Source organism: Choloepus didactylus, chromosome 19, assembly GCF_015220235.1.
Source record: "Choloepus didactylus isolate mChoDid1 chromosome 19, mChoDid1.pri, whole genome shotgun sequence".
NCBI classification, from domain to species: domain Eukaryota; kingdom Metazoa; phylum Chordata; class Mammalia; order Pilosa; family Megalonychidae; genus Choloepus; species Choloepus didactylus.
The window spans coordinates 30,654,968-30,681,462 of NC_051325.1; positions in this window are offsets into that span (position 1 = coordinate 30,654,968).

Genomic DNA, 26,495 nt, shown 5'->3' on the forward strand with positions numbered 1-26,495 from the left:
CAGCTTTTCCAAAGCAAGAGTCTGCTTTCAACAGCCAAACTGTCTCTCATCTGCAGCTCTTGTGCTTTCTTCAACTGTGCCTCTTGGCTGTAGCTCCTCTTCAAAATGTCACTCTCAGCTGCACTGAGTTCCTTCTGTTTGTCAGCTCATTTATATGGCCCCACTGATCAAGGCCCACCCTAAATGGGTGTGGCCGTGCCTCCACGGGAATATCCCATCAGCGTTATCACCTACAGTTGGGCAGGGCGCATCTCCACAGAAACACTGAAAGAATTACAATCTAATTAACACACTGATACCCCTGCCCACACAGGATTACATCAAAGATAATGGCATTTTGGGGGACATAATACATTCAGACTGGCACAGCTATGATCAAGTACACAGTGTTTATTCTAAGGACAATGGATTTAAGCATACTAGTGACCTATTCTGATTTAAGTTTTTAAAAGATCCCTCAGGCTTTGATTTGGACAATTAATTGTAGGGGCAAGACAGAAATGAAGAAAACAATCCCAATCTGGAGGTTATTGAAAAAATCTGGGTGAAACAAGATGGTGGTTTAGATAGAATGGGAATTGCCAAGACGGAGAAAAATGGGTGGGTGTGAGGTGTGTTTTGGAGAGAGAATTGACAGGACTTGCTGAAAAACTGGATGTGGGGATGAGGGGAAAGGAGGAGTCAAGGACCATTCTCAGGCTTTTGGCTTTGGTAACTGGGTCAATGGTGGTGCCATTTATAGACATGGAAAAGACTGAAGAGACCTAGGTCTAGGGGGCAAATAAAGGGCTCTATTTTGGCCATATTAAACTTTAAATGCTTCTGAGATATCCAAGTAGAAATGACAAATGGATAATTGGATGTTTGAGTCTCAGTCTTACAGGAGACAGCTGGCCTGGAGATATAAAGTTGAACACTCTTAGCCTATATATGGGATTTGAAGCTCTGTGAGAGAATGTAGATACATAGTCTCCAAACTTTCTCTATATATAATACTTTCAATTTGCCTTCAGATTCTAAGAATTTGGATCACTGACCTCTCAACTCCTCTACTCCTACATCCACTTGACCTTCTGGACTCATTTCCTCCACAGAGCTGTGTCTTATGAAAATTTTCCTCTTGTCCATTCAAGTTGACCAGAAAGCATCCATGCAGGACATTCTTATTTTAAATATTTTAACTAGATGGAAAAACCCACTGCAAACAACAATGAAAACTCCTAAGGAAGGTCAAAAAAATCTGAAAAGTTTTCACTTACTGTAAATGGAGCTACCCTGAGGAGTAAAGACCCTTTACTCCTGATTCACCAAGTGAGGTTCTTATTTATCCTTCATCTACTTTTCCAGCGTTCTTAAGGGTCTTTCAATAATGGAATTTTTATTGACTCAGAATCCCACACACTGAGATCTGGAGAAGTCCTCAAAAGACCAGCTCAACCAGCTCACATTACACACGTGAAAAATAAACATCTATCAAGTCTGAGTGTCCAAAAAGTGGTTCTATTTATGCTTTCTTAAAGCCACAGAGAGTAAGTTAGTACCATGTTCACAATAATTGTCTCTAACTGAAGTTGGTCCCTTCCATAAGTGAAAGACATTTTTCACCGAAATTTCACAGGAAGAGTTCTTATATAAAGCTTTATCACACTTTTCTACTAGGTGGTCTTGTGATTCCATTAGGGCAATGTATGATATAATGTATGTAAAAGGCTTTAAAAACCTTATAATGCTTTGCATACTTGAAATCTACAATATTTCCCCATACATTTTTCTTGTTCTTTATAATTATTAAATCCACACTTACTCACTTAAGAAGGTTTTGGAAATGCAGAAAAGTAGGAAAATATCTATATTTTATATTTCTATCTATAGAAAATTCTATAATTCCATATACTTTAGATAATCATAGTTTGTACTTTGGTATATTTCTGTCCAGAACTTGCATATAGGGGGTATATGTATATGTGTGTATCTATATATCCATATACAAACACACTCAGATATATAGACATTTACATATATACATATGCATGTTTATGAGTATATAATATACGTGCATGTGTCACTCATTGCTGAGTCAACTGTTCTTTTCTCTACTGCAGACTACCTGCAGGCAGCTGACTTAACTTCACCTAATGAGTTCCTGGACAAAGAAGAGCTATAATTTCACTTCTGCCTAGATAAACTTCAGAAAAAGCTAAAGGTGCTGCTTTGCTGGCTTGGATATATTATGTCCCCCAGAAAAAGCAATATTCTTTAATGCAATCTTGTGGGGGCAAATGTATTAGTGTTGATTAGGTTGGAACCTATTGATTGAGAGTTTCCATGGAGATGTGACTCAATTAACTGTGGGCAAGACCTTTGATTGGATAATTTCCATGGAGGTGTTACCCCACCCAGTCAGGGTGAGTCTTTATTAAATCACCGGAGCCACATAAAAAAGCCGACAAACAGAAGGAACTCAGAGCAACTGAGAGTGACATTTTGGAGAGCTGCTGCAGCCTAGAGAGGAACGTCCTGGGAGAAAGCCATTATGAAACCAGAACTCCAGAGCAGATGCCAGTCACCTGCCTTCCCAACTAATAGAGGTTTTCCAGATGCCATCAGCCATCCTCCAATGAAGGTACCTGATTGTTGATGCCTTACCTTGGACACTTTATGGCCTTAAGACTGTAACTGTATAACCAAATAAACCCCCTTTATAAAAGCCAATCCATTTCTGGAATTTTGCATAACAGCAGTATTTGCAAATTGACACACCTGCCAACACCCTTTCACTAGGCCAGTACCCCCATTTGCCTAGATGCTGCGGGAGCTAATAGCTCAAGCTCTCTTCTCCTCTAGAAAATTGCCCTCTTGTGATGTGTGGGAGCGAAGACACACACATACACACACACAAGCAGCTGCACACACACAAGGAGCCACTTGCCTCAACATCGGGCCAACTCTGTGCAGCCCGTGGTCCGGAAGTCCCCATGGAATCAGGCTTAAGCTAGTGTCCAGCTAAGATCACATCTTTACATAGCTTCTTTCTCTATCCTATCCAGCTTCTCTCACTTCCCTTGTCCTGAAAGCCCTTCCCTGAAAAGTCACTTTCAAAAGAATTTCCATCCCAGGCTCTGCTAGGGAGCCTAATTTCAGTCATAGTCTTTCCATTTTGGTGACAATGGAGAAGTCTGCATTACGGTTCCAGAAAATTCACTGCTCCAGAATTTCAGATTATTTTTCTGTTGCTCATAATGACCAAAGAGTGCTGTCAAGACTGGTACACTTTCTATTATCCTAAAAGGAAAAGCAAATGGTCTGCCAGCATTTTCTAAACCTGAGTATAAAAACATTTTTGATGAGAAAGGGGAGAGCTACTTACTACAAATTCAGTTCAATGAAATAAACATAATTTGAGTTCTAAATACATGAGTGATACACAGATACACAAGACAGAAAATTTACCTTCCAGATGCTTATAGCTTAGTAAGGAAGATAAAGTATATAAATAATTGTAAAATCAATGATCTATGGCATTCAGAATGGATACAATTTGAGGCATCAAAAAATTCCCCAATTTGATAAATATGCTCCATGAGACCCAGATTCAAAAATGTCTGCTGGACATATACCACAGTCTTGCAGTAAGGCTCAATGTGGTGCTAGGATGCTTTGCATACATAATCTTATGTAATGTCTCTAACAGTACTATGCAAGAAGGTATTTACACCAGTTGAAATTACTACATTCTCTGAGGTTTCAATTATTTCAAATAGTTGAAATAAGTGTTAAATCCATGAGCTCCAAGAGTAATGACAAGTGGTATAAACAAAACTGTGGCATAAATAAAATATTGTTAGTGCACAAAGAAGGAAAGAATTAATTCCAACTAAAGAGATCAAGAAAGATTATACAGAAGAGCAGACATCTGAGCTACAGCTTCAAGAATGGTGCAGCTGTTAACTTGGTTAAATAGGAAAAAACCCCAAAACTCAATGACCTGAAAACCACAATGAAGTATCACTTCACACCTACTAGAATGGCTATTATTTTAAAATCAGAAAATAACAAGTGTTCGTAAGGATGTGGAGAAATTGTAATTCCCATGCATTGCTGATGGGAATGTAAAATGGTGTAGCTACTGTGGAAAACAGTTTGGGCATCCTCAAAAAGTTAAACATAGAATTACCATAAGGCCAGACAATTCCATTCTAAGGTATATAACCCAAAGAACCAAAAGCTGAGACTCAAACAGATTCGTCTATCATTGTTCATAGCAGCATTATTCACAATAGCCCAAAGGTGAAAACAACCCAGGTGTCCACTGACAGATGAATGGATAAACAAAATGTAATCTATCCACACAATGGAATAGTATTCAGCCATTAAAAGGAATGAAGTTCTGATACACGCTACAGCATGGATGAACCTTGAAAACATTACACTACATGAAAAAAGTTACACAAATATTATATGATTCCACTTATGTGAATCAACTATAATAAGCAAATTCAAAATATAGAAAGAAGATTAGAAATCACCAGGTGCTGGGAGGAGCAAGAATGAGGAGTTATTGCTTAATGGGAAATGAGTTTTCGTTTTGAGAGATAAAAATGTTTAGTAATGGACAGTGGTGACTGCAAATTTTCTGTTATACGTATGTTACCATAATAAAAATAAATTTAAATACAATAAAACAAAAACCTCAATGGCCTGAAACAATAAGAAATCATTATTGGTCTGAGGCCACATAGGCATGTCAGGTCTCCTATTCTCAGCTGGGCTCACTCATGCACCTGCAGTCAGCTGTGGCTGGATGAAGTTCTACTGGTCTAGGCTGGACTCTCTCACATGGCTGGCTATAGGCTGAGTTAGAGTAGCCCTGACTGGGACAACTGGGCTTTCTTCCACAAGGAATATCATGCTCCAGAAGGCTAACCTGGGCTTGTTCACACGGTGACTAAGCAGGTTTCCAAGAGAAAGAGTGGAAGAGAGCAAGGTCTCTCCAGTCCCAGGCTTGAAACCACCACACTGTTGATTCTCCTGCTTTCCATTAGCCAGAGGAGGAGGGATGTAGACCCCATGTCTTGATGGGAGAAGCTGCAATGTGACATTTTAAAGGATGGATATAGAGAAGGTTAAAATCTGAGGCCACTTTTACAATTAATCTACTGCAAACAGGAAGGACTATAATACACAGAAGGAAATAGATGGCAAAGTGTTTAAGAGCATGGCTCTGGTGGAAAAGAACATGGATTCAAAACCTAGTTCTGTCAGTTTTTAGATGCTGCCCTTGGGGAAAGTACCTAATACTTCTACGTCTCAATTTCCTCATCAGTAAAATATATGAGAAAATAGTACCCACTTGGTAGCATTGTTGAGAGATTTAATTATGTAATCTGTGTAAAGCCCTTAGCAAAATACATGGCTTATTGGAGCACCCGCTACATGCTGATTATAATTAATGATAAAGAGTGGGTGTTTAAGGAATGATGAGGAGTGTTCTTTGGCCAGGACTGTAGGCTGCACTCATGGAGCCAGCGGGCTTGATGATTCTCACAAGCCTGGCCTGGAACCAGCAGTGGATGACCATACTGAGTAGTGTTTGCATCGTCAAAAACCTTGGGGCGAGACCAGGAATGACAACAGACCCAACTAAATTTACACTTCTGCTTGGAGAATCTCATCCTCAAGAATTTAAAGTAATAAAGCAATTTGTTTTTATCATCTTCCCCCAAATAATCATATTACCCTTCTAAATTTTGCATTCTGGAAATGCTAGGTGCTGTTTTAGAGACATAAGAGGAAGTTTATTGAGGTGAGGAAGAAAGAACATTACCTGTAAGTTTAAAAAAAAAAAAAAAAAAACTACTTTCTCATGTGAATTTTTAGTCTCTGGTTTAACTCCCCTCTTGGCTGTAAAGTTTTCTTTTACAAAAGTATAAGAAGGCTTAAGATCATTAAGCAAATGTAAAAATAAATATATCTCAATCAGAGGAAGCTAAAGAACCTGAGGTTAGCTTGCAAGCTAAAGGGAACAAAAGTGAAACGGGTCTAATAGTCATGATTACGCAGAACTGAATGTTCTCTCATCTCTCCTGGGGATGTAATAGGTGAAAGAAGATTTGACCTCCAACTTAAGAGGTTAGACACAGAATTTTTTTGATGAGAAGAGTCACTTGACATAAGCATTAACGGCTGAGTTTGTGAAATATTCCCCAGAGAGCTCTTCAGAATGGGCACAGTTCCCATCTGTCTTGGGTTGAGTGGATAGATGTAGCCCTGCCTTGAGATAAAATTGGATACTACTGCTGGCAAAATGTGATGATGGCATGAATCAAAAAGGCATTGGAGATGGAAAATGAACTGATTCAATATATTATTAGAAACTTAACAGGACTTGTTGATGGGTTGGATGAGAAGGGAAAGGGAAGGAAATAATATTTACAGGATGATTCCCAAAATTTTGGCTAGGGCAGCTTCTGCTAATTTCCTACCCCAGCATCTATTTCCCCTCTTCCGTCTTAACAATAGGGCCCCAAACTTATTTGTTATGGCAAAATGCCCAGATAAATCTACATTTTTCTGTCTCATATTCAAAAAGATATAGTCATGTCACCAAACACTGGTAAACATGAAATGGGGGAAAGTATTGTGTGAGTTTTCTAAAAAGTTCCCTTAAAAAGAGATCAAGATCTTCCTCTTATCTTCCTAAACCCTTATGTCTGGAACTCTATGTGCTAATGGAACTTTAGTATCAACTTGGACCATAAAGACAAGGACCAAACCTTGGAGAAGGCAGGCTCTCTCCCACCAGGCCTGGTCCACATATCCCCAGACTTCTTTTAACATGTAGCCAAAATACTCTGACCTAATACACAGGTATAACCCACTAGATGAACAAATTAATTGGGAGAGAGAGGATAGAGGAAATCCAGATGATGGGGAGAAACATCAAGAGTTACTTTGAGCATCTTAAATTTGATAAGCCTGGGAGATGGAAGAGTGGGCAGCTAGAAATAAAGGTCATGAATTCCTAAGAAATGTCTGAATTAAATATAGAGATATGAAAATGTTGGCATATAAAAGGTATTTACAATCATATAAGAAAATAAATTTGATCTATAGATCAATGCGTGCCTCTCAAAATCCCAGATGAGTTTATGGTAAAAATTGATAAGTAGATCCTAAAATTCATATGGAAATGCAAGCAACCTGGAATAGTCAAAACAATCTTGAAAAAGAATAAAAAAGTTAGAGGGCTCACACTTCTCAGTTTAAAACCCTACCACAAAGCTATAGTAATCAAGAAACCACAATGGTACTGGCATAAAAATAGACATAAAAAGCAATGAAATAGAAGTGAGAGTCAAGAAATAAACCCACACATTTGTGGTCAATTGATTTTTGATAAGAGTATTGAGATGATTCAATGAGGGAAAATAGTGTTGTCAATAAATAGCGCTGCAACAATGGGATATCCACATACAAAAGAATGAAATTGATGCTTGCCTCTTACCATCCAAAAAATTAATCCAAAATGGATGAGATCTAAATGTAAGTACTAAAACTATGACATTTTTAGAAAAAAATAAAGGAGTAAATCTTTTGTGATCTTTGGACACTTAGGACAGCAAAATCATAAGCAATAAAAGAAAAAATAGATGAATTGTACGTCATAAAAAAAAACTTTTATATTTCAGTGGATGCCATCAAGAAAGTGAAAAGACAACCCACAGAATGGGAGTAAATATTTGTAAATTATATATCTGATAAGAGGCTTATGTTCAGAATATAAAAAAAAACTATTAAAACTCAATGATAAAAACACAAATAACCCAGTTCAAAAATGGCAAAAGATATGACTGGACATTTCTCCAAAGAAGACATACAAATGGTCAATAAGCACATGAAAACATCATTAGTTATTAGGTAAATATAAATCAAGACCATAATGAGATACCACTTCACACCTACTAGGTTAGTTATTATGAAAATAACAAGCAATAACAAGTATTAGCAAGATTGTAGAAAGGTTGATACCTTCCCACATTGCTGGTGGGAATGCAAAATGGTACTGCAACTTTAGGAAACAGCTGGGCTGTTCTCAGAAGGTTAAACACAGAGTTACCAAATGACCCAGCAATTCCAATCTTAAGCATATACCCACAAACACTTGTACATGAATATTCATAGCAGCATTATTCTTAATAGATAAAATATAGAAATAACCAAGATGTCCATCACATGATGAATGGAAAAATAAATTCGGGTATATCGACACAATGACATATCATTCATCAATAAAAAAGGATGAAGTACTAATATATGCTACAACATAGATGAACCTCGAAAACATAATGTTGAGTGAAATAAGCCAGACACAGAAGACCACATATCATACGATTCCACTGATATGAAATGTATAGAATAAGCAAATCTCTAGAGACAGAATGTAGATTAGTGGTGACCTAGGGTTGATGAAAATATTCTAAAATTAGTTTGTGGTGAAGGTAACAAAACTGTATAATATACTAAGAATGACTGAATTGTACACATGACATTAGTAAATTTTATGGTATGTGAATTACATCTTGATAAAATGGTTAAAAAAAAAAAAGAAGAAGAAGCTGAACTTTCTTTGCCAATCAAATTGTAAAACCCCACAATCCTATCAGTTGCCCTGCAGGTCCCAAATGTGCAATTCCCTTCATGCCTCTGCAACTCGGCCTATGCTGCTCTCTGCCTGGAAGCTCGCCATCCACCCACATCCTTCCTTGGTCAGGGTCTCTGTGGATCACAGCATCCTCTACCTTTTTCTCAGAGGTGCCAGCATCCTATCTGTTTCTTTTCTTGCCTTTTTATCCCACTTAACTGTGAGCAATGTTGGGCATTTATCTCAGGATTTCCAGAAATTTTGATCCTGATTTCTTTTTGGAATATATTTAGCTATCTTTTAAAAATCATTTAAAAATCAAAATAATTATTTAATATTATATTATAAAATGGACATATTGGAACAACCAATGCATCCAAATTAATATCTACTTTTACACAGAAATTTAAATACATCTTTTCCGACCCTTTCTCTCCATATATTTGAAATGTATATGAAAATGTTACTAAGACATGCACAACACTAGGGCTTCTAGACTGGCCTTTTAGATCATTTCTGGCCTGCATGTGTTATACCGGCACAATGAACAAATGTATGGACTTCTAACCCAGCACCGCTGAAACTTGAGCTCAGAATCACCGGCTGGCTTGTGAAAGCACTGATTCCTGGGTCCCACCCCCAAGCATTCTGCCTCAGTAGATCTGGGGTGGGGACTGAGATTGCGCACTTCCAACTGGCTCCCAGGCAAAGCTGATGTTGCTGTCCACAGACCACATTCGGAAGATCGAGGGACTGGCGAGCTGTATTCAAATGCTGTCAACACTTAAGTGTGTTCACTCAGAGAAGGCTCCCATCAAGACAGTTTTTCAATAAGCTCAAATACAACAGTCCATAAGGTTTAAATAATGGTGCATTAAAATATTATCAGTTATAGGATGTTTTGGCTCCTTGTTCTCTGACTTTTATAGTTACTATAAGAAACGTTAACAATTGTAAGACATTGTTCTCAATATATAATGAAATGATGTCCTAATAACCCACTTTCAGGCTTCTAGTTCACTGTAAAAAAAAAAAAAGAAAAAGATTTTTTTAAGGCAGCACTTGCAATTATTATTCTAAATAGTTGAGATTTTCTTGATACTAATTGACTAAACCAAAATAGAAGAATAAATTGAATGCTGAAACATTCTGTGAGTTGAATGCTGTCACTGCCAACCATAAGAGTCAATGGTGTGCTTATCATTACAACCCTATTAATCTTATTTTTAAAGTATTTTTAATGTGAATTTATAAGGGAAGTTGTGTTAATAACAATTTATAACAATTTAACAGTTTTTTTATATTGGGATTCTGTGACAATTTTTATACTGAAAAATGTTCTGTTCAACAAAGAAAGTGTGTGTGGGGGGGTGTTGTTGGGGAGAAAGAAAGAAAAAAAGGAAGGCAGAGAGGAAAGGAGGAAGGGATGCAGGCAGGGAGGGAGAGGGAGGACAGAGGGATGGAAGGAGAGAAGGGAAGGACAGAGGGAGGGACAGAGAGCAGATGGGAGAAGGGAAGAAAAGAAAAACTCAGAGCTGTAGCTTCTTGAAAGTTAATGTGCTCAGGATCTTGTTAAATTCTTCTCAGGACTGTGTTCAAATATACACACTGAGCTCTCCAGTTCCCACAAGCTACCGTAAGACACTGATATACTTTTCACTGGACAACTCACTGCTTAACAAGGACCTAGAATACCACCTACTTTCAGGATTGTGTATTGTCAAGAGAAAGATAAGTGAGCACAACATATACCTGCAGTGGGTGTAGAAGATAAACAGTTAAGAATGTTTACTATAACCCACTAGAGTCCACATTTGCTTAAAATAAAAATGTAAAGTTAAAATTGTAGTAATTTTATTATCAGAATTGTCAGACAACCTACTGAGATATTGTTCATTCATTCATCCAACAAGCATTTATTAAGTCGCCATCAAGTAGTCTAAAATATAGCATGAGATATGAGTCAAATAGAAATATTGGGTATAAGGCTGTCTGTGCGCTAAATGTATGAGCCAAGTGTTGCGGGGAGGTCCCAAGTGATTATTCTCTCTAGGATTTCTCAGAAGGCCTCACTAGTGATTTGTACTCAATAGCCCCTTCCAACTTTATTCTTATTTTAATTGTGGTAGCCTCCCTGAAGAGGTGATCACTTCCCGACCTCTGCTTACATGACAAAGGCATTACATCTAAAGTCTTTAAACAGAAAGTGAGTAAACAATGCATGAAATTCAATTAGATTTGATAGTTTGAGATAAGTTGAGAATTAATTCCAAGGTTTTAGATAATTATATGAAAGGCTGGTATTTATATTTATATTTTTGTATACCTTGGTCTAAATAACTTTAAGTAATGCAATAAATTTCTCCTTATGTATGTTACTGCTGAAAATGTAGAGATATGGAAGGAATTTTTCTTCTTATTTGGTGAAATTCAATTTCTGAAATGTTTTCCTGGCCACACATCTCAAGTTCACACTTTTGAGAAAGCTTTGTATACTATTTTACTGTTTTATAAATGTGACCCATTTTGGGGGGTGGGGAGGGAGAAAGAAAGAGAAACAAGGCCTAAAAATAATAAATGATATTTTTAAGACTTGAAATCACTAGTCTCTGCTTGACCTAAAGGGATTTTTGTTTTTTTAAAAAAGGAGGTTGGTCCTGAGCTAGTCTTCCTGTATTTTCACATAGGCAGACTGGTGTGGGTATAGGCAAAGAAAAAAGAAAACATGGCATCCATATAGTGATCCAGCACTTCTCAGTCAAGGTCCATGAAGGAGCTCAAGAAAATTCATGTTATTAAAGGCAAATGACATTGTGGGAAGCTGGTGAAGTAGGAAGCTCCAGGAATAAGTCCCTCCACTAGGAACAGTCTGGATCAACTATTTAGAAAGTCCACAGTTCAGTAAAACACTGTACAGCATCCAGGGAAGAACTGGAGGAAGAGGCTGGTAAATGATGCTAAATAGCTGTAAACTGCTCTCTCTGTACAGTGGTTTCCATCACCCATTTCCCAACTCTCTGAAAGGCTGCAGTGGTGTCTGGCCCCTGGCATAGCTTGCTGGTTCCAGAGAGGGACACAAAATTCCAGTTCCTCAAAATCCAGGGGGTGGAGGGCACTGTCTGATCCCTGATCACAGCATTTGATTAGATATTTCAGATTGCTACTGGCCAGGGTCTAAGAGTGACCATTATTCCAGCTTTCCCTGGACAAAGGGGGTGGAGGAAACTTGAAGATGGTGTGCTTCCTCAGAGCTGCAGAGAAGAGTTGAGGGGTTGCATTTGCTGGACACTTGGTGATTCAAGAAAGCGCAGCTTTGGGGAGCTCTGGAAGAAGCTCCTGACGCCCTTCTTGGCCCCCCCTTCTGCCCCCTCCCCAGGACAGTTTGGAGTAAGCCAGCAGTCTTTCTGTGGGTCCCTGGCTTTGTTCCAGCTGGGAAATAATGACTTGGGAAGCTCTTCCCTGGCCTGTCCCCTGTGCTGGTTTGGATGTATTATGTCCCCCCAAATGCCATTATCTTTGATGCAGTCTTGTGTGGACAGGAAACATATTGGTGTTGATTGGGTTGGAGACTTTTGATTGGATATTTCCATGGAGATGTGATCACTCAACTGTGGGTGAGATCTTTCACTGGATAATTTCCATGGAGATGTGGCCCAGCTCATTCAGCATGGGCCTTGATTAGTTCACCAAAGCCCTATATAAGCTCAGACAGAAGGAGCAAGCTTGCTACAGCCAAGAGGGACATTTTGAAGAGTGCACAGAAGCAGAGAGAGTAGCTGCAGATGAGAGACAGTTTGAAGAAGGCCGTTGAAAGCAGACTTTTGCTCCAGAGAAGCTAAGAGAGGTAAAATGCCCCAAGTGCAACTAAGAGTGACATTTTTGAGAAACTGCAGCCTAGAGTGGAATGTCCTGGGAGACAGCCATTTTGAAACCAGAACTCTGGAGCAGACGCTAGCCACATGCCTTCCCAGCTAACAGAGGTTTTCTGGACATGATTGGCCACCTCCAGTGAAGATACCAATTGTTGATGCATTATCTTGGACACTTTATGGCCTTAAGACTGTAACTGTGTAACCAAATAAACCCCCTTTATAAAAGCCAGTCCATTTCTGGTGTTTTGCAAAAAGGCAGCATTAGCAAACTGGAACATCCCCCCTTCCAAAATTTGCAATCTAGGCAAAAGCAGCGTGAGACAATGAAAGGAGTGTAAGAAAATTGTAGTGGATGGGCTGGAGCAAAGGTTTACCTGCTTTAAGTCCTGCAGTGGAACACCTGGGTGAGGGAGGTCTGTGTTCTGGGATGTAGAAGGGGCATTCAAACTCCTATGAACAGGGGAACTCTTAAGGCTACTTGCAAGCACCAGCCCAGGACAAAGAACAAGGTCCCCAAAAGCACAAAGAGGTCCCCGCACTCTGCATTAGCCTTGGGCTGACCTTCCTAATAGGAGGGCTGAACTCTAACAGAGTACCAGCCAAACCAAAGCCAATTTGCAAAGATGGAGAGAGGTGTTTTTTGCCTACATTTTCTTGATTTTGTTAGCAACCTCAAAATCAAGAAAATCTCTGTCATATGACCAACTGGATACAAACTCAAGAAAGACATCTCAGGAAATGAATTCCAGAATTAAAATTTTAAAATATCAAAATGTACAGTGTGCAACAAAAATTACAAGACAAACAAAGGAACAGGAAATGATGGCCCATCAAAAGGAAGAAGACAAAAATCCAGAAAAAAACAAAGACGACCAGACTGTGCACATAACAAACAAAGACTTTTAAGAAAATGATCTTCAAAAAGCTGAAGGAAATGAAACAAAATGTAGAGAAATAATTAAAAGATATCAGGAAAACAATGAATGAACAATATGAGAATCTCAATAAAGAGATAGAAATTTTAAAAAGGTACCAAGCAGAATTATTAGAGTTGAAGACCACAATAACTGAAATGAAAAATTTCCAGGAGAGTTTCAATAGCAGATCGGAGTTAGCAGAAAACAGATTCACTGAACCCAAAGAAAAGACAATTGAAATGAGTCAGGATGAGGAGCAAAAAGAAAAAATATATATATAAAAGGTGAAATTACCTTAAAAGATCTTTGGGACACCCTCAAGTGTACCAATATATACATTAGGGGAGTCCAAGAAAGAGAAGGATGAGGGAAAGGGCCAGAAGGAATATTCAAAGATATAACAGAAAACATCCCAAACTTAGCAAAAGATGTGATTATGCACATCCAGGAAACCCAGAGAACACCAAATAGGATAAATGCAAAGAAAAAGATGATCTGTCACATACTGAATAAACTGTCAGATGCAAAGGACAAGCAGAGATTTCTGAAAGCTGCAAGAGAAAAGCATTATGTTATGTACAAGGAAGTCCCAATTAAATTAAGTTCCAATTTCTCATCAGAAACTATGAAGGCAGGAAGACAGTGAGTTGAAATAGATAAAATACCGAAAGAAACAACTGCCAGCCAAGAATTGTATATCCAGTCAGATGGTCTTTCCAAAACAAAGGAGAGATTAAGACATTCCCAGATAAACAAAAGCTGAGGGAGTCCATCACCGCTATACCTGCCCCATAAGCTATGCTGAAGGGAGTTCTTCATACTGAAAGGAAAGGTCACTAGACAGTGCTTCAAAGCAGCATAAAGAAATAAAGACCTCCACGTCTCACTCCCTCCAGGTGCTAAAATGCAAATGCATAAAAAGTATTGATAAGTCTATGGTTTTCAACGTAAAATGTATAAAGATATAAATTGTAACAAGCACAAAAAAAAAAGTGAGGTGGGCTGAGGGGTATAGGAACAGTGTATTTGTATACTATTGAAGTCAAGTTGGTATCAAAGCAAATATGATTGTTACAGATTTCAGATGTTAAATTTTAACCCCATGGTAACCACAAGGAAAATAGAATAAACAAAAATATCCCAATAGAAATCAGAAAGAACGTAAGTTGGCATAATAAAAATAAAAAATAAAAAAATAAAAATCAAATAAATATGCAAGTAGTCATTAACAGAGCATTTGAGGGGCAAAAAAGGTATATGACTTAAAGACTAAATAGCAAAATGGCAGAAGAAAGTCCTGCATTATCAGTAATTAATTTAAATTTAAATGGATTAAACTCTCTGGTCAAAAAGCAGAGCCAGGAAGAATAGATAAGAAATCATGGTCCTGCTCTAGGCTGTTTACAAGAGTCTCACCTTAAATTCAAAGATACAATAGGTTGAAAGTGAAAGGATGGAAAAAAACATATGCCATGCAAATAATAGCCAAAAGAGAGATGGGGGTAGCTATACTAATATCAGACAAAATAGACTTTATGTCAGAAACTGTTAAAAGGGACAAAAATGGTCATTCTATACTGATAAAGAGATCAATTCAAAAAGAAGCATGATAATTCTAAATACATATGTACACCTAACAGCAGAGCACCGCGGTATATGAAGGAAAAACCAATAGAAGGGAGAAATAGACATGTCTACATTAATAGTAGGAGACTTCACTACACCACTTTCAATAATGGATAGAACTAGACAGAAGATCAATAAAGAAGTAAAAGACTTGCTAGATATTCTAAACCAAATAGACCTAACAGATTGCATATATATGACACTTCACCAAACAACAACAAATATGTATTCTTCTCAAGTGCCCATGGATCATTCTCCAGGGAGATCATATCACAGGTCACAAAACAAGTCTCAATAATTCAATATTGAAATATTACAGTGTAACATCTCTGACCACAATGGATTAAAGCTAGAAATCAATAACAGAGGGAGAAATGGAAAATTCACAAATATGTGGAAATTAGCAACTTACTCTTAAACAACCAACGGGTTAAAGAGGAAATCACAAAGGAAGTTAGAAAATATCTTGAGGCAACAACATATCAAAACTTAGGGGATGCAACCAAGGTAGTGCTGAGAGGGAAATTTATAGTTCTAAAAGCTTACATTTAAAAAGAAGATTTCAAATCAGATCCTAATCTCCAAACTGAAAGACTAGGAAAAGAAGAGAAAACTAAAACAAAAGCACACAGAAGGAAGTTAATAACAAAGATTAGAGTGAAGATAAATGACATAGAGAATTAAAAAACAATAGAGAGAATGAACAAAACCAAAAGTTGGTTGCCTGAAAAGATCAATAAAATTGAAAAGCCTTTAGCTAAACTGATGAAGAAAAAAGAGAGAGGAAGCAAATAAATAAAATCAGAAATGAAAAAGGTGACATTATTAGAGACCCCACTGAAATAAAAAGGACTAGAGAGGATACTATGGACAACTGTATGCCAACAAATTAGATAACCTAAATGGAATGGACAAATTCTTAGAAACACTGACTCAAGAAGAAATAGAAGATATCAACAAACCAGTATAGTTTCAATTCCTTAAGTAATGAGATTGGATCAGTAATCAAAAACCTCCCAACAAAGAAAAGCCAAAAACTAGATGGCTACACAGGGGAATTTTATCAAACATTCCAAGAAGAATTAACACCAATCCTGCTCAAACACTTCCAAAAATTTGAAGGGGAGTAAACACAGGGGAATTTTATCAAACATTCCAAGAAGAATTAACACCAATCCTGCTCAAACACTTTCAAAAATTTGAAGGGGAGTAAACACTCTCTAATTCATTCTACAAGGCTAACACGACCCTCGTACCAAAGCCAGATAAAGATAAGATATGACAAGACAAGTACAGACCAATATCTCTTGTGAATATACATGTAAAAATCCTCAACAAAATACTAGCAAACTGAATCTAACAGCACATTAAAAGAATTATGCACCATGATCAAGTGGAATTTTTCCCAGGGATGCAAGGGTGGTTCAAAATAAGAAAATCTATTATTGTAATATACCATGTTAACAGAATGAAGGAAATTACCAAAACGATCATTTCATTTCATGCAGAAAAGTTTATTTGACAAAATCCAGCACCCCTTTTTTGGTAAAAACACTCAGAAAACCAAGAATAGCAGAAGATTCCTCAACATGAGAAGAAGTACATATGTAAAACTCACAGCTAACAGCATACTTACTGGTGAAAGACTGAAAACTTTTCCTCTAAGATGAAGAACAAAATGATGCCCACTGTCACCACTGCTATTCAACATTGTACTGGAAGTTCTAGCCAGAGTAATTAAGCAAGAAATAGAAAAAAAAGTTTTTCAAACTGGAAAGGAAAAAGTAAAAAATTTCTATTTACAGATAACATGATCCTATAAACAGAAAATCCAGAGAAATCCACAACAAAGCTCCTTGAACTTTATATCCATTTCAGCAAAGTGGCAGGGTGCAAGATCAACACCCAAAACCAGTAGTGTTTCTATCCTCTGGTAATAAACGATCAGAAGAAGGAATCAAGAAAAAATGTGCCAGTTACAATAGCAACTAAAAGAGTCAAATATCTCAGAATAAATCTAACCAAGGACATGTACACAGAAATACATGCAACATTGCTAAAAGAAATCAAAGAAGAACTAAATAAATGGAAGGACGTTCTGTGTTCATGGATTGGAAGACAATGTATTGTTAAGATATCAGTTCTATCCAAAGCTTCAATGTAATCTCAATCAAAATTCCAACAACCTTCTTTGCAGAGATGGAAAAGCTAATCTTCAAATTTATATGAAAGGGTAATGGAACCAGAATAGCCAAGGTCATCTTTAAAAAGAAGAACAAAATTGGAAGACTCAGACTTCCCAATCCTAAAACTTATACAAAGCCACAGTAATCAATATAGCATGGCACTGGCACAAGGTCAGGCATATAGACCAATTGAATCAAACTAAAAGTTCAGAAATCAACCTTCACATTTATGGCCAACTAATTTTTGACAAGGGAACAAAGACCACTCAATTAGGAAAGAATAATCTCTACAACAAATGCTGCTGGGAAAACTTTATATCCTTTTGCAAAAGAATGAAGGTGGACCCCAACATCACACTTTGTAAAAAAAAAAATTAACTGAAAATGTATCAAAAATGTAAATATAAGAATGAAAACTTTCAAACACCTAGAAGGAAACATAAGGAGACATGTTCAGGACCTTGTGTTGGGCAATGGTTTCTTAGACTTTATACCCAAAGCACAAGCTACAAAAGAAAAAATAGGTAAATGGAACCTCATCAAAATTTAAACCTTTGTGCATAAAAGGACTTTGTCATGAAAGTAAAAAGACAGCCTACGCAATGGGAGGAAATATTTGGAAACCACATATCTGATCAGGGTGTAATATCCAGAGTATATAAAAGAATCCTTCAACTCAACAACTAAAAGACAAATAACCTAATTAAAAAATGAAAAAAGACAAATAAACATTTCTCCAAAAAAGATAGAAAATAGCCAATAGCACACGAAAAGATGCTCAACATCATTACCCTTTAAGGAAATGCAAATCAAAACCACAATGAGATACTGTTTCAGATCTACTATATGGCTAATATTTTAAAAACTGAAAATTATAGTGCTGTTATGCTCAGTGGATTTATCACTCAGCCAAACACCTACGGCAGTTTGGACTATTATACACTGTGCTAGTTTGAATGTATTGTGTCCCCCAGAAAAAGCCATATTCTTTGATGCAATCTTGTGGGACAGACATATTAGTGCTGATTAGATTGGAATTCTTTGAGTGTTTCCATGGAGATGTGCCCCACCCAACTGTAGGTGATAACTCTGATGAGACATTTCCATGGAGGCATGGCCCCACCCATTCAGGGTGGGCCTTGATCAGTGGAGCCATATAAATGAGCTGACGGGCAGAGGGAACTCAGTACAGCTGTGAGTGATGTTTTGAAGAGGAGCTACAGCCAAGAGGGACACTTTGAAGAAAGCACAGGATTTGAAGATGAGAGATATTTTGAAGACAGCCATTGAAAGCAGACTCTTGCTCCAGGGAAGCTAAGAGAGGACAAATACCCCAAGTGCAACCAAGAGTGACATTTTTGAGGAACTGCAGCCTAGAGAGGAACGTCCTAGGACAAAGCCATTTTGAAACCAGAACTTTGGAGCAGACGCCAGCCACGTGCCTTCCCAGCTAATGGAAGTTTTCCGGGCACCATTGGCCATCCTCCAGTGAAGGTACCCAATTGCTGATGTGTTACCTTGGACATTTTATGGCCTTAAGACTGTAACTGTGTAACCAAATAAACCCCCTTTTATAAAAGCCAATCCATTTCTGGTGTATTGCATTTGCAGCAGCATTAGCAAACTAGAACATACACTTTTTAATCAACTGATTTTGCGTTAATCAGCTGTTGCTGCATAAAAACCTCCCCAAAACTCAGTGGCATATAATAATAAATATTTGTGTCTTGTTTTCATTATCCATGGAAGAGAGATTCTCTAAGGCATTTCTAAGGCATGGTGAAGGACAGGAGCACAGGAACCCAAGTGTGTATGCCCAACCACAGAGCACATTTCAAGTCTTTACTCATATCTTTTCTGCTAGCATTCCATTGGCCAAAGCCTATTGAATTCCAGGAAATATCAAGCAGACAGTGACACTCTGTTAAGTTCAATGAGGGGTAGAGAAATAGGAGACAAGGTCAGGGAAGTAACAGGGGGATCAGATCATGTAAAGCCTCTTAAGTTCTAGTAAAGAGTTTTTATTTTGAGTAAGTTGGGAAACCATTGGAGGTTTTGAAGCCAAAGAAAAGATAATTCTAAGTTGCTATGATAAGAATACTTCATAGAGGGGCAAGGGCAGAAGTATGCAGATAGTTTAGGGAGTAATGCATTCATCCAGGAGAAAGATATTAGTAGCTTGGATCAGGTAATGATCAGGGAAGTATGTGGGTAGAAATCAGATTATGGATTTATTGTAGAGGTAGAGTCAGCAGGATATGGATTTGGGCGTGAGTGAACTAGAATAATCAAGGCAGACTCTAAAGATTTTAGCCTGACTTTTGGCAAAAATTGAGGATGAAAATATGTCAATCGGTTTTATGGTCACATAGTAATTTGCCAACTTTATAAAAGCTGCTTAGTGAAATGGTGTGGGCATATTTGAATGAGCAGTGGAGTAAATGGAAGGTGTGTCAATGTAGGCAGGAAATAAAGAAAACTTCTTAAAGTTTGGCACTGAAGAGAAAGAAGGTGATAGGCTGGTGGGTGGTAGATTGCTCAATATATTATGAGAAGATTTAATCATGTTTAAAGGACAATGGAAAGATCCAAGTAAGGGGGAGTGGCTAAAAATTCAAAGGGGACAAAGTTAATAGCTAACGTTAATGAGATGACTATAAGAAATGGGACACAAAATCCTGATCAAGATATAAGATGTAAGGAGGTGGTGATGTCATCTGAGAATGAGGATGAAGAGAAGGTGGACATGGGAAAAGAGTGGAGTAGGCCTGAAATAGTCATCGTGGAGAGTCAGAGAGTGAGCTTACCATAAACTAGAACAGCTGGGCATATGCGGATCTATTGAGATTGATGCCCAGGAATGCGTAATGGAGCTGTCTGACTCATGAAACAGCATAACATATCTACAATGTTTGCCTGTTCACATACTAGCTCAAAGAAGGTAAATGCAAGAGGCCATCAAAGATTGAGGTATTCCCAGATAGTTATGAATAAAAAAGGAGCAAGTAGTTTGGGCTATTAGCAAAAATGTTGTTGAAATTATAAACAATGGAATATACACTGTAAGTTGGAGGGAAATAACTTTTAAAAATATGGAATGGAATAAAGGATGTTTTAGAGTCCCTCCAAAGACAAAGAATAATGACAATGACAGTGGGTCATTGTTTAGATGGAATAGAAAACCTGGAAGGTGAAAAGGTTGTGGTCAATGCATGACTGAGAGACTGTCAAGGTCAGGCAGATCTAGGCAGTGGCAAAGTCAAAGGAGTACATTGGGAAGGGGCAGCTGAGGCAAATCAGAGATGATTTTAGGAAAAGAGATGTGGATGTTGAAGTTAAACAAGATAAGAGCAGAACTTGAGGTAAAGAGGAGATCTATGGTCTTGCTACCTAAGTCTTTGATAAATGAGGGGAGTGACCAAGAGTTCATAAAAAATAAAGAGGTGGAGAGGTGGGATGCAAGAATAGCATGAGCTCAAGGGAGCATGGCACTTCCATAGATGGGTGGAGGAGTGATGATAAAGGGAAGTGGTAATGGGCAGCAAGGGAACCAAAACCACTTCTGACTCCCAAGTACATAGGGCCAGAGAAAAGAACCATCACTGTTGGAGAAGACTGAAATAGTGCTCTCCGAGAAAAGCTAGGTTACATTTAAGGCAAGGAGGTGGAAGGAACCCCAGGCCAGAAACTTCCTTTCCTATCCTAGCTATGGTTCTTCTCAACGTTCCTGAAAGTTCATCTTTTCCAGCAACCCTGCTCGGATTTATCTCACTCTTTCCTTACTCACCCTCTCTCACTCTGTCACATATCTGGCAATGACATATCAATCTCTACAAGGTGTTTCTTTCTAGATTTTTTTGTCCAATTTTACTTGGTATTTTCCTATCACCTCACCACCTAAGGATGTTGTCTTCTTCCTTTGCCTGAGCACAGAAATCAGATTTCCCCCGAGGCGTTGTCCCGTGCCATCAATGCAGTGATTGCACTACAATTGCTGTGGATGTTCTTTCTTCTACTGAGTAAAACACAGTGTCCAAACAAAGACAAAAAGTAATCCAGGAATCACTACGAGTTACACAGCTATTAGAGTGCCTCCCTGAAAGGTCTATTTTAGCCAAATACCAAAACCCTGAGTTCTTTTGCATAGCTCATAAGCAAATGTTAGCTTGTGGATTAGATTTACTGCCTGCTCACAAGGAAAGAAAAAAGGACTGTGGGGCTGAGGAGAAGGCTAAGATTTATTTTGTAGCAATGGAATCACCACGGCCTGGTTAGAGATGTACTTGACTGATGTGTTTTCCGTGGTAGCCTCCTAGTACTTCATCTTAGCCAAATGTTGATGTGTTGTAATTTTAAATTTGAGTTCTAAAATTAAAAATGACCATTGTGTGACCCATGTGTGTGGAGCATAGGGCAGTAATATATTGTGAACCAGCCCAACATGAAGCAAAGAATATTGTGATCGTGACAAGGCAGGCAATCTCCCTCACATGGCAAGACAGCTAAATGAATCTGGTGGACACTGGTGCTGGTCCTCTCTGCAGGTATTTGCTTTCTGAAACAATGCACAATATATATGAGATAAATATTAATAATTCCTTCGGCATATCTCTATAATGGACTGTGCAGTTTAAATCTGGAAATGTGGTTTATTACGCTTAAACAGACCAATCAATTGAACAAAACTAAATTCTACAGTTAAAATCATAACTGTCAGACAAAAGAAAAAGTCCCCTTTCATTTGGATAGGAAGACTGCAATGAAGGTCTGGAATTTTCAGGCAGATATCAGGATCAAATTAGGAAAGGATCAGTATACATTTTGGATCAAAAAAATAAAAAGAAAAATTTTAATAAAAAGAAAACACAGCATTTTCACTAGGAAATAGAATACACCTGAAATTAACTTTTGCTATAAACCCAACGAGAATAGAATTCACATTACCAGACTGAAGTTGCAAAATCTTAATTGAAAACTGGTCTTTTTGTGAATTTTATAGAGGAAACCTTCATGGAAAGAGAAGGTTCAATTTGCCAGGGCATAGGAACCAGAGAACATGGAAGAATTTATTTATTTTGAATGAATTTTTATTCATACTTGAATTGTCTAGGTCAAGAGAACAGAAAACAATTAGGTTAAAATTAATTCTTGGAAAGCCATGTGATCAGTATAATAGCAAGGATTGGGCTGTTATTTCCATGGGTTGAGGTTGTACATACATGATGGAGTTTAGTTAGTTTCACAGGTAGAATCTACAGGTAGAAAAGATGTGATGTATCAGGGTGCTAGAGAATTGGTGACCTAAGAATGGTTTAACAATGATTCTAGAATGACCAAATAATGTCCTGTTAGCCACATGGAATTCTCGTGGAATTCCTGAGGACACTCTACAAAGGAAAATTAGTGGAGTAGGAATCAAAGTATTGCCTTATTGCTAGCTGCTCAATATTCTTAATATTCTCAAGTTCAGTAATCTTGGCACTCTTACAATGTTCTGGCAAAAGGCAGACAGGGAGAGAAACTCAAAGAGATAAAGAGCATGCAATGACTCCAGGGCAGAACAAAGCTAAATGTGTCTCTTTCAGTTATAAGTGATAGAAATTGATCTCAAATTTAGAAAAGAATATGAACAGACTGCTAAATATAACCAATGAATCAATTAAAATATTTTATCCTCCTAAAAGAAATTCCAATTTAAACCATGGGGGCTTTTTTTTTTCCTCTAAAATGGGCAAAGTATTGATAAATGTTAGGGGAATGGTCACTTTCATGCAACGTAGTATGAGATAGTTACAGAGATCAATTTGGCTAGAAAATGATAGAACTCAGAAATGTGTCTTGGAATTTATTCATACAATAAACAAAATATTTATTGAGTGCCCATTATGTATCATGCACTTTGAAAAATACCGTCTCTTGACCTCCAGTTGACCACATGGTGGGGTAAGATGCTGCAAGGTGCCATTCCCCCCAGGAACCCTTGAACAACGAGCAAAATCTGTCAGAGCCATCTTCCTGAAACTCCGGAAAACAGTTAAAGTGTTGCAGTAACTGGACAAGTGTCAAATCAAGAAAACACAACTTTAACACTGGTAAGAGAACTCATGGCTTTGCTGCCCCTTCCCACACCCTACCTGGTATGGTGTGGAGCCAGCCTGTGCTCCCACTGTGGGTCTGTGCCGGTTTGAGTGTATTGTGTCCCCCAAATGCCATTATCTTTGTAGTCTTGTGTGGGGCAGAAGTTTTGGTGTTGGTTAGATTTGCTTGGAGTGTGCCCCACCCAGCTGTGGGAGATAATTTTGATGAGATGTTCCCATGGAGGCTTGGCCCCACCCATTCAGGGTGGGCCTTTATTGGTGGAGCTATATAAATGAGCTGACTCAGGGGGGAGGAAAGAGAGTGCAGCTGGGAGTGATGTTTTGAAGAGAAGAAAGCTTGCTAGAAAGGAACGTCCTGGGAGAAAGCCGTTTTGAGGCCGGAGCTTTGGAGCAGATGCCAGCTGCCTTCCTAGCTAACAGAGGTTTTCCAGACACCACTGGCCGTCCTCCGGTGAAGGTACCCGATTGCTGAGGTGTTACCTTGGATGCTTTGTGGCCTTAAGACCGTAACCGTGAAGTGAAATAAACCCCCGTTTTATAAAAGCCTGTCCATCTCTGGTGTTTTGCATTCTCCAGCATTAGCAAACTAGAACAGGGTCCCAGGCCCTGTTCAGGAGGGAGCAGAGTAACACCTATGTGTGTACTGGGGAGCTGTATGTCCATGCTATTCCATCAGGTGACAGCCTGAAAGACTGAAGGAGGAAACTCTTCTCTGGCTCTCCCTCCCAGAACTTGCACTGCAGGCAGAAGCAGCTTACAGCCAGGCCAAACAGATTAAGAAACAATTAAATCCAAGTAGTCAGGGACAAAGGATTACTGGCTTTAAGATACTCAAATAAGCACCCTGGAGGGGGAAATAATGTAGCTCAAAGGGAGTGGGAAGGAACTTAGATTCCTGTTATGGGAAATTCTTAAGGCCATGATCAAGCACAGACCCAGGAAAAGAGGCAGACACAGAAAAGACAGAGAGGAGGCTGCACTTCATTTTCACCTCAGGCTGATCATCTTGATAGAAGGGCTAACTTGGAAGGAAAGCACCAGCTAAAGCAGAGACAATGTGCAAAGACAGTGAAAAGTGTTTTTTTTTCTCCTTTGGTGCAATTGTAGATTCAGAAACTGCTAATGAAGAAAACCAGACATGGAACACACCAGACAAAAATCTTCAATATGCTCAAAGAGATAAGGAAAAAAGGGAGAAGCAATGAAAGTACATCAGGAAAATGATGAATGAACACAATAAGAATCTCAATGAAGAGCTAGAAATTTTTAAAGGAACCAAACAGAAATAATAGGCCACAATAACTGAAGTGAAAAATTCCCTACATTTCAACAGCAGATTGGAGCAGGCAGAAGAATCAGTGATCTAGGAGAAAAGACACTTGAAATGATTCAAGCTAAGGAGGAAAAAGAAAAAACAATGGAAAAAAAAAGTGAACAAAGCCTAAAAGACCTGTGGGACACCATCAAGCATACCAATATGTGCTTTATTGGAATCCCAGAGGGGAAGAAAGAGAGAAAGGGGCAAAAGGAATATTCAAAGAAATAATGACAGGAAACTTCCCAAATTTATTGAAAGACATAAATACACACATTCAAGAATCCCAATGAATCCCAAATAGGATAACCTTAAAGAGAACCATGCTCAGACACATAGGAGTCAAACCGTCCAATGCCAAGGACAAGAAGAGAGTTCTGAAAACTGTAAGAGAAAAGCATCATATTATGCTAAGTGCTGAATTCTCATCAGAAACCATGGAGGCAAGAAGACAGTGGTGCCAAATGTTTAAAGTGCTGAAAGAAAGTAACTGACAGCCAAGAATTTTATATCTATCATGAATGTCTTTCAAAAATGAGGGAGCGATTAAGACATTCCCAGAAAAACAAAAGCTGAGGGAGTTCATCACCACTAGACCTGCCATACAAGCAATGCCAAAGGGTGTACTTAATAGTTTAAAGGAAAGGACACTAGACAGTGGATCAAAGCAGCATAAAGAAAGAACTTGAGTAGCGGTAAACATATGGGTAATTATAAATGCCAGTACTATTGTATTTTACGGTATGTAACCCCACTTTTTACTTCCTGCATGTTCTAAAATGCAAATGTATAGAAAGTAGTTTTAATTCACTGTTTTTAGACATAAAATGTATAAATATAGACTTGTAAAAAATACAACAGAAAGCTGGTGGAATGAAAGGGTTTAGGAACAGTGTCTGTGTATGCTATTGAAGTTAAGTTGCTATCAAAACAAATGTGATAATTATAATTATGTTAAATTTAAGCTCCATGGTAACCACAAAGAAAATTTCTGAAAAACTTATACAGAGAATAATGAAAAGAGACTTAAAATGCTACACTACAAAAAATCAAATAAATATAGAAGTGTCATTAACACAAGAATTGTGGGACAAGAAGATTTAAGCATTACAAAGACCAAAGAAGTAATCCTGCATTATCAGAAGTTAATTTAAATGTAAATGGATTAAACTTTCCAAGTACCAGTCAAAAGGCAGAGATCGGCAGAATGGACAAAATGTATGACTCAACTCTATGCTTTTCATAAGAGACCCATCTTAAATTCAGATATAAGTAGGTTGAAAGTGAAAAGATGGAAAAAAATATATACCATGCAAATAGTAAGCACAAGAGAGCCACGATAGCTAAACTATTATCAGATAAAATAGACTTTAAGTTGAAAACTATTTTGAGCAATGTTCCAGTTTGCTAAAGCTGCCATTATGCAAAATACCAGAAATGGATCGACTTTTATAAAGGGGATTTATTAGGTTACAAATTTACAGTTTTAAGGTCATAAAAGTGTCCAAACTAAGGCAGCAAGAAGAGGATACCTTCACTGAAGAAAGGTCAATGGTATACAGAACACCTCTGTCAGCTGAGAAGCTACGTGGCTGGCATCTGCTGGTTCTTTGCTCCTGGGTTGCATTTCAAAATGACTTTCTCCAAAATGTCTCTGGCCTCTATCTCTCTTAGCTTCTCTCTCTCAAATCCTATGCATCCTTGCTTGTTCTCCCAAAGCGTTTCTCTCTAAGCATTTGGGGGTTCTCTCTTAGGTTCTCCAGGCAAACTCTGGGCTTCATCTCTTAGCTTAGCATCTCCAAATGTCTTTATGTCTGCATATCCAAGTGTCTGGGTCTGT